Below are 17,941 nucleotides of genomic sequence, written 5' to 3' on the forward strand. Positions count from 1 at the left end.
TGCCTGGCACTTCTGTGGCGTGAATGTTACCTGCCACTTATCAGCCCAAGCCTGAACGTCGTCCAGGTCTTGTTGCATGCGGGCATGGACGGCTTCATTATCTGTGGAGTTGCGAATGGCACTGAACACTGTGCAGTCATCAGCAAACATCCCCATTTCTGACCTTATGTTGGAGGGAAGGTCATTGATGAAGCAGCTGAAGATGGTTGGGCCTAGGACACTGCCCTGAGGAACTCCTGCAGCGATGTCCTGGGGCTGTGATGATTGACCTCCAACCACCACAACCATCTTCCTTTGTGCTAGGTATGACTCCAGCTAGTGGAGGGTTTTCACCCTGATTCCTATTGACTTCAATTTTACTAGAGCTCCTTGATGCCACACATGGTCAAATACTGCCTTGATGTCAAGGGCAGTCACTCTCACCTCACCTCTGGAATTCAGCTCCTTTGTCCATGTTTGGACCAAGGCTGTAATGAGGTCGGGAGCTGAGTGGCCTTGGCGGAACCCAAACTGGGCATCAGTGAGCAGGTTATTGGTGAGTAAGTGCCGCTTGATAGCACTGTCGATGACACCTTCCATCACTTTGCTGTTGTTTGAGAGTAGACTGATGGGGCGGTAATTGACTGGGTTGGATTTGTCCTGCTTTTTGTGGACAGGGCATACCTGGGCAGTTTTCCACATTGTCGGATAGGTGCCAGTGTTGTAACTATACTGGAACAGCTTGGCTAGAGGCGCGGCTAGTTCTGGAGCACAAGTTGTGGTGTATGTGCCTTTAAGAGCAATTATGGTGTATGTGCCTTTAAGAGCCCCAGGTGTGCGTAATGCCGGTAATTGCCACTTGGGCTATATAAGCCTGTGTATTGTGTATATCCTTTAGAAACCCCCCCCCAGACTTGCTTAGTAAATACCTATGAACCAACTCCTGTCTTCAGTGTCTTTATCTACACACGGATACTACAGTGGCGACGAGGATGGGACACATTGCACGGGTATGCCAATCTGGACAAAATAAATCCACTGACAGAAAACAAAAAATCAATAAAGAAAAGTACAGGAAGGTACAAATGATGACGGACAATAGCTCCGAAGACCGGAATAGCGATAGCGACTCCGGAAAAAGAGACTAAGCTGTCTCAAATTACATAATGTACTTGCCAAAGAGGATTACCAAACCATTTGGGTTACCCTCACAATAGCAGGGTCCCCAGTTAAAATGGAGCTAGATACAGGATCAGCTCTAACCGTAATAAATCGACGAGATTACGAGAGGCTATTTTCGCATATACCTCTAAAAGACACATCCATTATCTTAAAAACATATACGGGGCAGAAAGTCTACCCCAAAGGAAAAATAAGGGTGCCTGTGGTATACAACGGCAAAGAAATACAAAAGTTGTATTTATACATTCTACAAGATGGTGGTCCACCGTTGTTGGGACGTGAATGGATAAGGAAGATACGTTTAGACTGGCACTCCATTCAGGCACTGACGGTAACCAGTAAGGAAAAAAACAATGATGACATCATACCTGAACGATTAAAAGACATCTTGGCCAACGCCAAAGAAGTGTTTCAAGAGAAACTAGGAACCTTGAAAGGCATCACCGCCTCAATAAAAGTGGAAGATACAGCAATTCCAAAAATTTTTAAGGCAAGCATACGCAATACGTCCGGCAGTCGAGGCAGAGCTGAAGAATTTGGAAAAGGCAGGCGTATTATCCAAAATAGATTGGAGCGAATGGGCAACACCCATCGTTCCAGTCATGAAAAAAACATTGAAAAATAACTCTGAGGAACAGAAAAAAATTCGCATCTGTGGGGACTTTAAGGTGACTGTAAACCCGGTCCTTCACACGGTACAGTATCCTCTTCCGAGGATAGAAGATATTTTCGCCTCACTATCCGGAGGGAAACGTTTCACAAAAATTGACTTGGCACAGGCATATCTACAGATGGAGGTTGAGGAGACCTCTAAAAAGTATCTCACAATAAACACACACAAAGGCCTGTACCAGTACAATCGACTGGTTTTTGGAATAGCATCAGCTCCAGCTATCTGGCAAAGAGCTATGGAGCAAGTCCTGCAAGGGATTCCAGGGACTCAATGCTACCTGGACGACATCCTTATAACAGGAGAAAACGACAACGAGCACCTTGCCAATTTGGAGCAGGTGCTCACTAGGCTGAAAGAACGGGGCCTACGAGCAAACCGCCCCAAGTGCGAATTTTTCCAAAATCAGATATCATATTGTGGCCACATAATTAATAAGGAAGGGTTGCATAAGACACCTGAGAAAATTGAAGCAGTTATAAAAGCCCCAGCACCTGAAAATGTTTCACAATTAAGGTCATTCCTGGGATTAATAAATTACTATCATAAATTTTTACCAAACTTATCAACTATTCTACACCCTCTTAATGATCTTCTACAGACAGGAGTGATTTGGAAATGGAACGAAGACTGTAAACGTGCCTTTCATAAATTTAAAGACTTAATCACATCCGAGAAAATTTTGGCTCATTACAACCCATCACTACCAATCAGACTGGCGTGCGATGCATCCCCTTACGGCATAGGAGCGGTATTGTCCCATAGATTCCCTGATGGCTCGGAACGGCCGATAGCTTTTGCGTCACGCTCATTGAACTCAGTTGAGCGTAACTATGCCCAGATAGACAGGGAAGCACTCAGCCTGGTATGGGGAGTGAAGAAATTCAACCATTACCTACACGGACAAAAATTTACCTTGCTGACTGACCATCAACCCCTCATCTCCATATTCAACCCTAAAAAAGTGTCCCCATTATGACGGCACAAAGACTACAGAGGTGGTCCCTTTTTCTAGGGGCACACCAATACAACATTGAATACAAAGGGTCAAAACAGCATGGGAATGCTGACGGTTTATCACGCCTACCATTGCCAACGATAGAAGAGGCACCTACAGTAGACCCAGTAGAGATATTCCACTCTACCATAGTGGAATGTCTACCGGTGACAAATTCTGCCATTGAAAGGGAGACAAGAAATGACCCTACTCTCTCACGGGTCTACGATTTAACAGTGAAGGGATGGCCAGCACATGGCGAACCACTGTTGCCAGCATTCTCGCAAAGAAGAGAACAGCTGTCAGTGTGCCGAGGAACCTTGATGTGTGGATCCAGAGTGGTGATTCCACCCAAACTCCAGCATAAAGTGCTAAAGGAGCTTCACGAGGGGCATCTGGGTGGAGTGAAAATGAAGAACCTAGCTAGGGCGTTTGTATGGTGGCCAGGTATCGATGGAGACATCGAAGACATGACCAAGAGCTGCCTAGGATGCCAGAAGGTCCAAAATGCTCCGCCACAGGCCCCTCTACATCCATGGGAGTGGCCCTCATCTCCCTGGCAAAGGGTGCACATCGACTTTGCTGGTCCATTTATGGACTCAATGTTCTTAATCGCAGTTGATGCACACTCCAAGTGGCCGGAGGTAATAAAGATGTCCTCCACCACCACGGAAAAAACCATCACAGTATTAAGGACCATATTTGCCAGGAATGGGCTGCCGGAGCAGATATGTTCTGATAATGGACCGCAATTTGTGTCCGAAGAATTCAGAAAGTTCTTAAAGAACAATGAGGTAAAGCACTGCACGTCCGCCCCATACCATCCCGCCACCAATGGATTGGCTGAAAGGTTTGTCCAGACCTTCAAGAAGGCCATCAAGGCCATGGGTAATGAAGACATAAAACTTCAGCACAAGGTGGATAACTTCTTATTTGCATATAGGAATGCAATGCATATGGTTACTAACCAAACTCCCGCCATGATGTTCTACAATAGAAACCTAAGATGCCGGCTGGATTTGATCAAGCCCAACATCCGAAGGGACGTGGAGAACCGGCAGTTTCAGGGCATGAATGAAAGGCCAACTAGGGCCTTCCAAATAGGCCAACCGGTTTTGGCCCGGGACTACCGTACCGAGAAATGGCAGCCTGGAACTATCTGCACACGATTAGGACCACTGATGTATACCATGGACATCGGAGACAGCATAATAAGGCGCCATGCTGACCAAATCATCAAGTCACCCGAAAAGGGACAACCTACACCACCACTCTATACATCTAACGATGAAGTAGAGATACCCATATCTACCTCCGATCCGGTGATACTGGAGCCCGATGAACCCGACACTGGCCTTCAAGCCGAATCAGCCTTGCCAGAAGAACCTACTACACCACCAGAAACTACTACACCCCCGAGGCGTTATCCGGACCGAGTCAGGAAGCCTCCTGAGAGACTAACTTATAATTAATTAATACAGCAATGTATATTATTTTGCATATAACATGTAATTAATACAAGTCTTCAGCACAATAGCCGGGATGTTGTCGGGTACCATAGCCTTTGCTGTATCCAGTGCACTCAGCCGTTTCTTGATATCACATGGGGTGAATCAAATTGGCTGAAGACTGGCTGCTGTGATGGTGGGGACCTCAGGAGTAGGCTGATATGGATCATCCACTCGGCACTTCTGGCTGAAGTTAGTTGCAAACGCTTCAGCCTTGTCTTTTGCACTCACATGCTGGGCTCCACTATCATTGAGGATGGAGATACTCTTGGAGCCTCCTCCTGTTAGTTGTTTAATGGTCCACCACCATTCACGATTGGATGTGGCAGGACTGCAGAGCTTTGATCTGATCCATTGATTGTGGGATCACTTAGCCCTGTCTATAGCATGGCTGCTTCCACTTTTTAGCATGCATGTAGTACTGTGTTGTAGCTTCCCCAGGTTGGCACCTCATTTTTAGGTATGCCTGGTGCTGCTCCTGGCATGCTCTTCTACACTCATTGTTGAACCAGGGTTGGTCCCTTGGCTTGGTGGTAATGGTAGAGTGAGGGATATACCGGGCCATGAGGTTACAGATTGTGGTGGAATACAATTCTGCTGCTGCTGATGGCCCACAGTGCCTCATGGATGCCCAGTTTTGAGCTGCTAGATCTGTTCTGAATCTATCCCATTTAGCACGGTGGTAGTGCCACACAACACGATGGAGGGTGTTCTCAATGTGAAGACGGGACTTCGTCTCCACAATGACTGTGCAGTGGTCACTGCTGCCAATGCTGTCATGGACAGATGCATCTGCGACAGTTAGATTGGTGAGGACGAGGTCAAGTAGGTATTTCCCTCGTGTTGGTTCTCTCACCACCTGTTGCAGGCCCAACTGGCAGTTATGTCCTTCAGGACTCGGCCAGCTCGGTCAGTAGAGTGCTACCGAGCCACTCTTCGTGATGGACATTGAAGTCCCCCACCCAGAGTATATTCTGTGCCCTTGCTACTCTCAGTGCTTCTTCCAACTGGTGTTCAACATGGAGTAGTACTGATTCATCAGCTGAGAAACATAGAAACATAGAAGATAGGAGCAGGAGTAGGCCATTCGGCCCCTCGAGCCTGCTCCGCCATTCAATGCGATCATGGCTGATCATCCAAGTTCAGTACCCGGTCCCTGCTTTCTCCCCATACCCCTTGGTCCCTTTAGCCTTAAGAAATATATCCAACTCCTTCTTGAATATATTTAATGAATTGGCCTCTACTGCTTTCTGTGGTAGAGAATTCCACAGGTTCACCACTCTCTGGGTGAAGAAATTCCTCCTCATTTCTGTCCTAAAAGGCCTACCCCTTATCCTTAGACTGTGACCCCTGGTTCTGGATTCCCTGACCATCGGGAACATCCTCCCTGCATCTAGTCTGTCCAGTCCTGCCAGTATTTTATAAGTTTCAATGAGATCCCCTCTCATTCTTCTAAACTCCAGCGAGTACAAGCCCAATCGACCCAATCTCTCCTCATACGTCATTCCTGCCATCCCAGGTATCAGCCTGGTGAATCTTCTTTGAACTCCTTCCATGGCAAGAATATCCTTCCTCAGATAAGGCGACCAAAACTGCACACAATACTCAAGATGTGGTCTCACCAAGGCCCTGTACAACTGCAGCAAGACATCCTTGTTCCTGTACTCAAACCCTCTCGCTATGAAGGCCAACATACCATTTGCCTTCTTAACCGCCTGCTGCACCTGCATGCTTACCTTCAGCGACTGGTGCACAAGGACACCCAGGTCTCATTGCACTTCCCCTTCTCCCAATCTATTGCCATTCAGATAATAATCTGCCTTCCTGTTTTTGACACCAAAGTGGATAACCTCACATTTATCCACGTTATATTGCATCTGCCATGCGTCTGCCCAATCATCCAACCTGTCCAAATCATCCTGTAGTTTCTTGGCATCCTCCTCACAGCACACACGCCCACCCAGCTTTGTGTCGTCTGCAAATTTGGAGATATTACATCTAGTTCCCTTGTCTAGATCATTAATATATATTGTGAATAGCTGGGGTCCAAGGACCAATCCCTGCAGTACCCCACTCGTCACTGCCTGCCACTCTGAAAAAGACCCGTTTATTCCAACTCTTTGCTTTCTATCTGCCAACCAGTTCTCTATCCAAGTCAATACCTTGCCCCCAATCCCATGTGCCTTAACTTTACACGCTAATCTCTTATGTGGGACCTTATCGAAAGCCTTCTGAAAGTCCAAATACACCACATCCACTGGTTCTCCCTTATCTATTTTACTAGTTACATCCTCAAAAAATTCCAGTAGATTAGTCAAGCACGATTTACCTTTTGTAAATCCATGTTGACTTTGTCCGATCCTGTCACTGTTTTCCAAGTGCTCTGCTATTACATCTTTTATAATGGACTGTAGCATTTTCCCCACTACCGATGTCAGGCTTACCGGTCTGTAATTCCCCGTTTTCTCTCTACCACCTTTTTTGAATAGTGGGGTAACATTAGCTACCCTCCAATCCATGGGTACTGTTCCAGATTCCATCGAATGTTGGAAGATGATCAGCAATGCATCTACTATTTCTAGGGCCACTTCCTTAAGTACCCTAGGATGTAGAGTATCAGGCCCTGGGGATTTATCGGTCTTCAATCCCATCAATTTCCCTAACACCATTTCCCTACAAATACTGATTTCTTTCAGTTCCTCCCTTTCATCAGACCCTATGTTCCCCGACATTTCTGGGAGGTTATTTGTGTCCTCCTTTGTGAAGACAGAACCAAAATATGTATTTAATTGGTCTGCCATTTCTTTGTTCCACATTATAAATTCCCCTGATTCTGACTGCAAGGGACCTACGCTTGACTTCACCAATCTTTTTCTCTTCACATATCTATAAAAGCTTTTACAGTCAGTTTTTATGTTCCCTGAAAGCTTACTCTCATATTCTATTTTCCCTTTCTTAATTAATCCCTTTGTCCTCCTTTGTTGAATCCTAAACTGCTCCCAATCCTCTGAATTACTGCTTTTTCTGGCCAATTTATATGTCCTCTCCTTGGATCTTATGCTATCCCTAATTTCACTCGTTAGCCACGGTTGAGTCACCTTTTTTGTTTTATTTTTATGCCAAACTGGGATGAACAAATTCTGTAGTTCATCCATTCGGTCTTTGAATGTTTGCCATTGCCTATCCACCGTTAACTCTTTGAGTGACATTCCCCAGTCAATCCTACCCAATTCGCGCCTCAGACTATCGTAGTTTCCTTTATTTAAATTCAGGACCCTAGTCAATTCAATTCAATTCAATTCAAATCGCTTTATTGGCATGACAAGGTACATCTTATGTTGCCAAAGCATCGAAAAACATTCATGGTTGTACACAAAAATACAGATCTATCCATACAGTGTACAAACAGATATATCCCTGAGTGTATAAATATACATTCATATAATTTGTATGTACTCTTTTCTTATATTTAGTGGTTGTCCCTCTGTTTATGGCAAGCTGTAATGTAATCTCTGAGTCAACTACTTCATTCTCCATCTTAATGAAGAATTTGATCATATTATGATCGCTCCGACCCAAGGGGCCTCGTACAACAAGATTGCTAATTAATCCTTTCTCATTACATAATACCCAGTCTAAGATGGCCTGATCTCTGGTTGGTTCCTCGACATATTGGTCCAGGAAACCATCCCGTAAACACTCCAGGGAGGGCAGTAGGTGGTAATCAGCAGGAGGTTTCCTTGCCCATGCTTGACCTGAAGTCATGCGACTTCATGGGTTCCGGAGTCAATGTTGAGGACTCCCAGGGCCACTCCTTCCCGACTGTATACCACTGTGCCACCACCCCCGGTGGGACAGGACATACCCTGGGATGGTGATGGAGGAGTTTGGGACATTGGCTGAAAGGTATGATTCTGTGAGTATGACTATGTCAGGCTGCTGCTTGACTAGTCTGTGGGACAGCTCTCCCAATTTTGGCACAAGTCCCCAGATGTTGGTGAGGAGGACTTTGCAGGGTTGACTGGGCCGGGTGTGCCATTGCCGTGTCCGTAGCCGGTGCTAAGGTCGATGCCGGGTGGTCCATCTAGTTTCATTCTTATTATTTTGTTTCGTAGCAGTTAGTTACAACTGAGTGACTTGCTAGGCCATTTCAGGGGGCAGTTAAGAGTCAACCACATTGCTGTGGGTCTGGAGTCACATATAGGCCAGACCAGGTAAGGACGGCAGATTTCCTTCCCTAAAGGACATTAATGAACCAGATGGGTTTTTACGACGATCAGATAGTTTCATGGTTACCATTACTGATGGTAACTTTTTATTCCAGATTTATTGAATTAACTGAATTTAAATTCCCCAGCTGCCGTGGTGGGATTTGAACTCACGTCTCTGGATCATTCGTCCAGGCCTCTGGATTACTAGCCCAGTGACATTACCACTATGCTACCATTCCCTCTCGTTAGCGCCTCTCGTTAGCGCCTCTCGTTAGCACCTCTCGTTAGCGCCCCCGGCGCAAATCAACCCAATTTTACCCCCCTAGACTTCTGCTTACCCATCCATCCTTGAGAACGTGCGAATGTTTAAAAGCCGCAGTTAGTACAGAATCTGTTCATCAAGGCAGAAGCACGTGGTGAAAGGGACACTGCTCAACTGAGATTAATTGTGGAACTTTTTGACCATATCTTGGGACTCACTGCAGGTATTGTGGAAAAAGATTTCACTGTAATACTCAGGAAGCCTTTGCCTACATTTTGCATTACCCTTCGAAAGCATTCAATTTCAAGACAATTACTAAACCAGCACTGAGGGTTGCACAATGGGTTTTCCATTGGAAATTTCACTTTACATGATACATGTGCTGGAGGAAGATTCGCAGCAGCAGGCTGTAAGGGAAACCAGATTAATCAAGAAGCACTATCGGAGAGTTTGACCATTCCAGCACTACCCTCCAGCAGTATGTTTAGACCCACACTTACACTCTGAGACCTTTCCCAGGAGCTCTGTCTCAGGAGTCTACATTTCAGTCATGAAGCTTTGGAGACAGATCTGCAACCAAGGTCCACAGCTCACACAGCACTGACTCTGGCACAGAAAGTGACGATAGCTCTCAACTTTCATGTCACAGGCTCATTCCAGGGAGCCACAGGGAACTTACATACTTCTCTATAAGGCAACTCACCATGGCTGACTTTGCCAGGGCAGCTCAATTTATACAACTTGACAGTGTTACCACACAGAGAGGGTATCAAGTGTTTCAGAATTGCCAGACTCTCCAGGTTTATTGAAGCTATTTATTGCACCATGTGGCATTGAGTGCCAAAATGTAAACCCCTGCATTTAAAAGAACCACAAAGGCACCCAATCCTTCAATGTGTAGATCATTTGCTATAATAGGTGCAGCTTCTGGAATTCACAATATGCTGAGCTGTCATGATACTTTTATACTTTGTCAGTCCAGTATGCCAGCTCTATTTCCACAGCAAGGGTAAGAAGCAGGATGGCTCCTGGATGAAAAGGGATACCCGCTACTACCACAGCTCATGGTGCCTATTTGTAGGCACTACCAATGCTGCAAAGGAGCATGACAATCAAGCACACAATAAGGCAAGGATAAGAACTGAGCAAGCTGTTGGAATGCTCAAAGGAAGATTCTGGTGCCTGGATAGGTCCTGGGGTGCCTTGAGTATATGCCCAACACCGTCTCATACATTATAGTGACATGTTGTACGCTTCACAACTTTGCACTCAGGAAAGATATGATGGTGGATGTCCCAGAGGATGCCAGAGATGCTGAAGACTTGGTCCATGAAGAACAGGAAGCATGTACCGTGGCAATGGCTTCTAGATGCCCGAGGGACAGACACATTCAAGACCTACATAAAGGAATAGAGCATTATTATTTGGAAATCACAACCAATCAAAGATCTGTGTTGTTTCACCAAACTCTCTACAGTCTAAGTACAATCCTTGCCTCTTACAGCTCGCTATCACATAATAGTCACATAACATCTTGAGCCTCAACATCAACACATTACCTGTTACCATTGTCATATGAGAAAACCAAGCACCAAGCAGTCCTTACTTCAAATATTCCACTGATTTATTATAACTATTTTCTGAAACATCAGGGGCAATGTTCCCTCTAATTTTTTTTCATGCGTGTCCCTTTGAATTTGCTGCGCAGTATCTTTCCCAGTGGCAACAGTTGGTGAGCGGCCTGCACGGGACCTCCCGATCGATGTGTCTACGCGCGCCCGCACACCTTAGGGGAAACATTGATCAGGGTATCTTTTGTCATGAACAAGGTGGTATCAGGTCAAAAAGAAATTTTTAAAACTTTTGGCTGATTTTGTGCCCGACATCCGCTTGATGTGATTTTCAAGCAGGCCACAATTTAGGTGGCCAGTGTTCCTGCCCGAAACAGGTGGGGCCTCATTAATATATTTAAATAGGAATCCTAAGACACGATTAGGATCCTGATACAATTTTGGTCTTCCATTGGGAGGGAGTGCACGCTGGCGCACTCTGCCCAGTGTATCTGAGCGTAGGGCAGCCAAGTCAACCATCCCTTTAAGGGACCACTCGTAGCTGGTCCGGAAACAGCATGGGTAATATTTATTTTACCGATTTTGTGGGGCCAAAAAGGAGTCAGCCCCACAAAAACCATCCCACCTGCTGCTGGTCCCTCCTTGGCCCCTCAGGATTGTCTGCACACCAAAGTTCATTGAGCTTCAAATCCCACATCCGATTCAGCACTGAGACCACTTATCTCCACCTCCATGACATCATCCACCTCTTCCTTTACCATATCCCCACTGTTGCAGCAACCCACATCTATATTTTTGTCACCTCCAGGCTCATTAGGGCAGGTTTTTCTCCAATAGCACTTGGGCATTGAATAATTGCCTGGCACAGCACACAGAGAAAAATCAGGCAGGGATTATTAAAATGATTGGACAGAAAAGTCAGGCAGAGTCATTTATAGAGTAAACCTCTCTGCCCAATTTTCCACCCAAGTAATCCTTTATGCCCAAGTCCATTAAGAGGAAATTCTGCCCTACTTATTCCAACATCCTCCTTGCCAGCCCCCTACTCTTCATCCCCCATAAACTCCAATGTCCAAAACTGAGCCGCCCGTATCCTGTCCCACATTAAGTCTCTCTCGCCCATCTCACCAGCCTCGCTGATTTCAACACTGATTTTAATTCCCTTCACAGCCTTGCCCCACCCAACTCTGCAAACTCCTCCAGCTTTACATTCCATCCTGCACCTTTCAGCCATTCAACTCTAGCCGTTAGTGCATCCTAGCTCGCTTCCTCCCACCACTGATCAGCCCTACTCCCTGGAAACCACTCCATAAATCCTTCCCTACTTTTCCCTCCAGCTTAAAAAAACTCCTTAAAATCCATCTCTTAGGCCAAGCTTTTGGTCACCTCTCCCACAATAGCTCAATGTCTGTTCCTTTTGTTTATTTACTTATCCCTTTCCCAATTCTGAAGTGTGTTGGAATGTTTTTCTATGTTAAAGGCACTAAATAAATGCAAGTCATTCATGCTGCACTGATTTACAACAGCATTAAACTCTGTATTACCAAGTAAGGCTAAGTATGCGATCAGTAGGCTATATACTGCCTGGTACTAATGAAATACAGTGTATACTGCCCATTTCAAGTTATACCAGAGAATGATCCAAATTGGGCCAGATAGTGAGAGAATAGATTGAGGATATGGTGAGAAGGTAGGTTGGAGGTGTTGATCTCTGTAAAAGGGATACCTTTGACAGGCCTACAGGCCTTTCCATATTACTAAAATTTCTTGTCTATTTATGATTCACCTGAAAGGGATTAACCTGAAATGGGTAAATGCAAGACATTCGTGGTTATAGCATTTTGTTCAACTTGGTTTGCTTTTTATATAGGACAGGGCAATGACGATATTGAGAGTTTTATTGCCTAAGTGATGTACATAAATGAATGATCACAGCTTAATTGTTTACATAATTGTTTTAATATATTAGTTTTCTATATGTAGAATTTCTATATAAAATTATAAGAGAATTGAAGAACAGATGCAACCTGTGCTGCAGTGATATGGCGCTATGGTCACAACATTGCAATTCTTGTTTAATTCCGCTTTGATGTTATGCCAATTTACCAGATGGCAATATGCCTTTAACAAGAAAGATGTTTCTTTGTACTTTTGCGAATTGCATACCAGGAGTTCAAAATACCTAATGGTCCAAGTAGGAGCCATACCCACTTCTTTAAATGAATGTAGCTGTATGTATATTATATACATCCATACTGATTATTTCAGGCCTCAAATTTATCATGATCTATATCTATCTTTACACACATATTATACATTTCTCATCCAATTGTACAGTTAGCTTACAGCTTACAGACTCATTGTTGCAACATGCTAACCTTTTGAAAGAAAAAAATGGAATTTATTGCAGTGCACATTATAAATAATATGATATATTTAACAATGAGGGTGGTCGGTGGTAAGATTGATTTGTGCTTTATGCTGCACTGGAGACAGATTAATAGACTCCTTGGCAGATGAGTCTCCCTGAGAACCTTGTCAAGTGATACCCAAAGTGTTTGCAAGCACTTGTCTGATCTGTGCTGAATGTCAGCAAAGCAGGAGGGGGAAGAGTTTGGTCAGACATGCAGAGTGCCAATAGAATGTAAGTGCCCCCCCTTAACCTAAATATGATACTGATAATGATCTAGCTATCGTGCTGTGGTGCCTGAAGGCAAGGCCATGGAAGATCCATACAGGTGTTCCCAACTGCGGCTGGAAAGCTGCTCCCAAACATTGAATCCCCCTTTACAGTAATGCAATGAACCAAAGCGAGATAGATGTGTTCTGAGCAAAAGCAATAAACTTTAATTTGCTTTCTGTAAGGATTAATCTAGTGCAGTTTCAGATTATGTGCAGTTATAATCGCAGTGCGTGAGACAAATGATACACATGCTACTTTCACTCTGTTTTGTTACATCACTTTAAGCCAGTTGAAAACTGTTCAAATCTGAAATAAGATCTCCAGGTGGACAGATATTGTTTTCAATTTAGATCAAGCAGCACCCCTCCCATCTAACGGAATAATTAAAGATAGAAAAATGCTAAGTTTGAACTGGGAATTCAAATTGATACCTCTATAAGCAGAGATTAATGCTGGTACTGATTACCAAGAACAAGGCCTTGGAAAATAAATGGTTGATCTTTTTTGAGGCAGAAAATTCACTATTCAAGAGAATTCAATTGAAATCCTTCCAACCAGCGCAGGCCCAAACCATTTGTTGAAATGGTGATTCTGTTTACTTACTGCAGGGGCACGGCTCTCATTTTACACATAAACAAAAATTGGCTTAACTTCTGCCTTATTTTAAAGCTTTACTTGATTGGAAAGTATGGCCATAGCTTCTCTTTCCTTTCTCATCTCAAGGCACTCATGACACCAGGGCTGCTGTCACATTTGTTTGGCAATGGAGAAGCAAATGCAAGAACCAGTTGTAGAACTACTATATTGCCAACTAATGCAACTTACCTGCTAAATCTTTAAATTGTACAGTCGCTTCTACATGTTGATGTCACAGCTCCACCGCCGCTGGGGTCTGCACTCCCTCTGGTGGCACCGCTGTTATATAACTGTGGTATAAATGTAACAGAACTTTATTAACTCCCAGACTTAAGGCAGTTCTGCTCCACTGCTCTCCCCATCTTTATTGGTGTTGATCCACTGAGCTACAATTGGTCCCTTATATATGGTCGATGATGTTGATTTCGTTCTCAACTAGATTGAATCTAGTTGACATAACAGAACGAGCCATTACCCGAGCCCATTAGCATGTAGCTGAGGTTTGGTCAACAAATTCTGCACCAACAAGGGCTTTATTGACAAATCTAGAAATAACAACTGCTTCTGGATTCAGCTGCTGAGTTATTTTCCAGGTGTGAGTAAATTATCCGCATGATTTATTTCTGCCAGGTGGAAAACTGGTCGGTAGCCAGCTTGGGTATAGTTCCTGTTCTGCAGCTCTATAACAGCAGCTGCTTTGTTTTGCGTTGTCCTACTTATGCTGACACCTCCTTCTCCTCCAAGATTACGCTGGCCTCTTGTTTTAGTGATTCAAAGAATTCGAAGAGTGTGGAAGGACCATCTGTGGTGATATGAAAGAATGATTTTGCTTAATTTGTTTCCCACTGAGTACGAACAGAGGATGTAATCACCACCAGACTTTGAAAAATCAATGCTGCCATTGAACTCATCAAAGCAAATGATTATGGTCCAAAAATATTGGCATCTATCTTAAAGGTCTTGTCTATATATTCTTGCAATGGATACTATAGAATATGTGTTAATTGTAAATGCAGTCAGTAAAGTATTGCACACAAGAATTTTATTGTTACAAATGAAGTGTTTCATACTCACCTGCACTGAATGAGTCAAAGTAGATGTTAGATGCATTTTCAATACTGTAGGATAGCATGATGCCTTTAACATGTTATTAGTTGTATAAACTATAGAACTTTCAAAGTCCTTCTACAACACAGAATTGTTTTGTATTTCTTTGTTTCAACAAATATACTTTACTATTGAATGAAATTTAAGAGCTACATTGGAGACCATGGATTTTTGCAGTGTTGTTACCCTGGGCACCATTTTATAATGACTCACTTGATTTTGCTCTGTAATTAGTGAATAATTCCCCTTGTGCCATCACATTGTTAATTTACTGAACTTGTAAAACACCCAAACTAATCAATAAAACATTTTATCTCTGCAACTAGTTCAAATAATTATTGGAACTACAAAGCTAAAAAGTTATGTAGCATGCACACAAGAACAAACCATTACTGATAACAGCAGAATATGCATGTGACTATCTAGATTTAACTCATTTAGCTTCAATCAGAACTTCACAAAATTATCTTATCCTACTCTGCCCTTTTGGATTCATCCCATAATTTAAAAAAGGCCAAATGGCCTTTTCTCATCTTTGACGATTCTTAAATGCACTTCATGATGTGGTCCCGAGTCAAAGGACCAGAAAGATCTAGGACTCTATTCTTTATGCTGATTAAAATGGAACCATCTTGATGGGATGAAAGTTTCCTCTGTCTGATGACTGTAAAGGTCCTATGTGAAATAAGTTTCGGGAGTCTTGGCCCAGTTCCTAATGGAATAGGCCCACTAAAGTGCCCCAAGTTTGGCACTAAATTGCATCTAAATCTTTCTTTTCCAACAACCCTCACCTTGATGAGCTCAAAATGCCACAGACTCTTTCTGTTTGCGCTTCAGGAAAATTTAAAATCAAGACCAAATCTGCCCAAACTTGCTGTAAAATGGACTGTTAACCCAACTGTGCTGATAATATGCAAACAAAACTAGTCACTTGGTTCTCTGTAAAAAAAAATGTCCTGGGTGGGACAGGGTTAATCTAATAGCAGTTCAACTTGAAATCTAATACAATATGAATTTTGTTTAAGATCTGATTAAATTTCAATGAGACAAACCATTTCAGTGGAGTGTTCTTCTTAAATCAATCTTACATACGTCAGATATGCTGCCAACCATGTGCCAGATTGAACCTGACATGGATACCTTTTCAGACTGAAGCTGACAGCATAATCTGGGAGTCATCATACATGCCTAAGTACTTACAAGATTCTCTAGGAGTGTTGCAATTATTACAAGATATTAACAAATGAGTTTAGGCATTGTGGGGCAGGAATAGCAATGAAATTGGGGCCTGGATTGCCCTCCAGTATTCTGCCCCAAATCGGGAAAGGTAATGGCGGAAACCACAGGATAATGGGTGCTGAGGCTTACTACCACTGTCCCTTCCCCACCCCTCAGACGTGGATTTCCTCTGACCTGCCCTTTCTGGGATAGCTGCTGACTTCCCATTCCCAGCCAGCTGAATAGGAATTACAGCAGGGAGACAGGGCCTGGCAAGGCAACCCATTTCCCTGCCTTCTTCCTGTGTCATCACTGCCCCCAGGGACCACCAGGAGGGGGGTTGTGGTAATCACTGGGGCAGCAGCAGAAGGTCTTGTGATGCCCCTTTGGGGGGTGGGGGCAGAGGGCCCTTGAAGTAGACACCTCCAGCAGGCTGCATACACTTACCTTTTTAGGTCTTGACCCAAGCCGAGAGCTTAAATCTGCCTGTTCCACCTTCACCTTCAGAACTTTTCTACCCCTATAACTTGAGCTGCCTTTTCAGGTTCTGCTGTGGCAGAACTTTCCTCAGGGGCAGGGGCGGACTCCTAATTGTAGGTGGGGATCATGAGCTCTGACTAGGAAAATGGGTAGGGGTCATGGTGGGGTCGGGGCAGCAGGCAGAAGTCCTGCCTGACTCTTTTGGGGCAGGAAGAGTAAAGTTCAGGCCTAAATTACTTAGATCATTTGGAAGACTGTCAGTAAGGCCTGGATTTTACTCTTCCTAGCCCAGGAGAGTTGGAGTGGGGCTGGCCCAGTGTCCTGGTTTGGGATTCATTAGCAATTCAAGGTGAACTCCTGCCAGGATCCCCAGCAGCAAGCAGGAACACTGCCAAGATAAATTCTGCTGTCGCAGCACCTGAGGAGGGGGTCAAGTTAAAGCCTCAAAGATGAAGGAGGAATCGTCAGTTTTAAGGCTTCGGCCTAAATAGGTATGGGTAAGGGGTGTAATGTGAGGGAGGGGTGCCCACTCCTGGGACTTCTTCTTCCAAAAGGGCATGGGGGGCTTCTGCCGCTGCCCCAGGGATTATGACCACTCATCTGTGGCAGTCCCTTGGAGCGGTGGCAGCACAGGTGCGCGGCAGGGAAATGGGGAGGGGTGCCAGGCCCTGCCTTCCTGCTGTAATTTGCACATGGCAGGTGAAGAAGGGGTGGCTGGTGGCCATCCCAATGGGGTTCAGCGGGTGGGGTTGGAGCAGAGAGGCTCACTGACCCATTTCTCCATTTTTTCCTGCCGCTCTGCTGTCCGATTTGGGACAGGAGAGTGGAGGAAAATTCAGGCCCTCTTTTTGGAGCTAACCGCAAAGGAAAAAAATGTAGTCACCATTTTTTTTTGTGCAACTTTGTAGATAGGCTTGTTTGAGGAATAAAATGCAAGTCTGACCCACCATTCATGGCCTGCAGGCCTGATCTGCCAATCAATATCCCTGCTACAATTGTAAAGCCAGTATTTCATTTTGATCCAAGCTGCATTCAAGCAGACTGTAAGAGGAGAGGTCTTCATTACATGGAGCTTTGGGCTCTCATGTCAGTTTAATACTTTCAATATGTTGGTATGATGAGCCTAGTGCAGCAAAATGAAAAATAATTTACCTCGGGTAAAATAAAATGCAGAAATGCATAAATGTGTCTGTGCAATACTTTGAAGGTTTTCTCCGACCTCAGAAGAAGCTAAAGGGTAAATTCACCAACCACGCACTCCCACCAGAGAAACGCGCTCAAAAAAAAGTGTGGGGTGGAGAATTAGGGATAGAGTGTTGCAGTCATAGCCCTGACCTGCAGTCCCTTCAAGTATAAACTCCAGCTTGGGAGTTCTGAGCTTACCCTTACGTCACTGTGCTTGCTAGCGGTGAGCCCAATGTTCTGCTTTTCAGTAAG

At 44.3% G+C, this 17,941-nt stretch overlaps 1 long non-coding RNA gene across 1 annotated transcript; it reads right to left on the reverse strand.

The window, feature by feature from the left end:
- Positions 1-7,625: 7,625 nt before the first annotated feature.
- Positions 7,626-14,052, reverse strand: LOC147112686 (uncharacterized). Its single transcript, XR_015079446.1, has 2 exons — positions 13,889-14,052; positions 7,626-10,206 (listed from the first exon to the last, which is right to left on the reverse strand). It is a non-coding gene; the product is annotated as an uncharacterized LOC147112686 (long non-coding RNA).
- Positions 14,053-17,941: the final 3,889 nt, after the last annotated feature.

The sequence above is a fragment of the Somniosus microcephalus genome, chromosome 9 (genome assembly GCF_052327205.1).
Source record: "Somniosus microcephalus isolate GS21.2 chromosome 9, FLI_Smic_1.0, whole genome shotgun sequence".
Taxonomy (NCBI): Eukaryota; Metazoa; Chordata; class Chondrichthyes; order Squaliformes; family Somniosidae; genus Somniosus; species Somniosus microcephalus.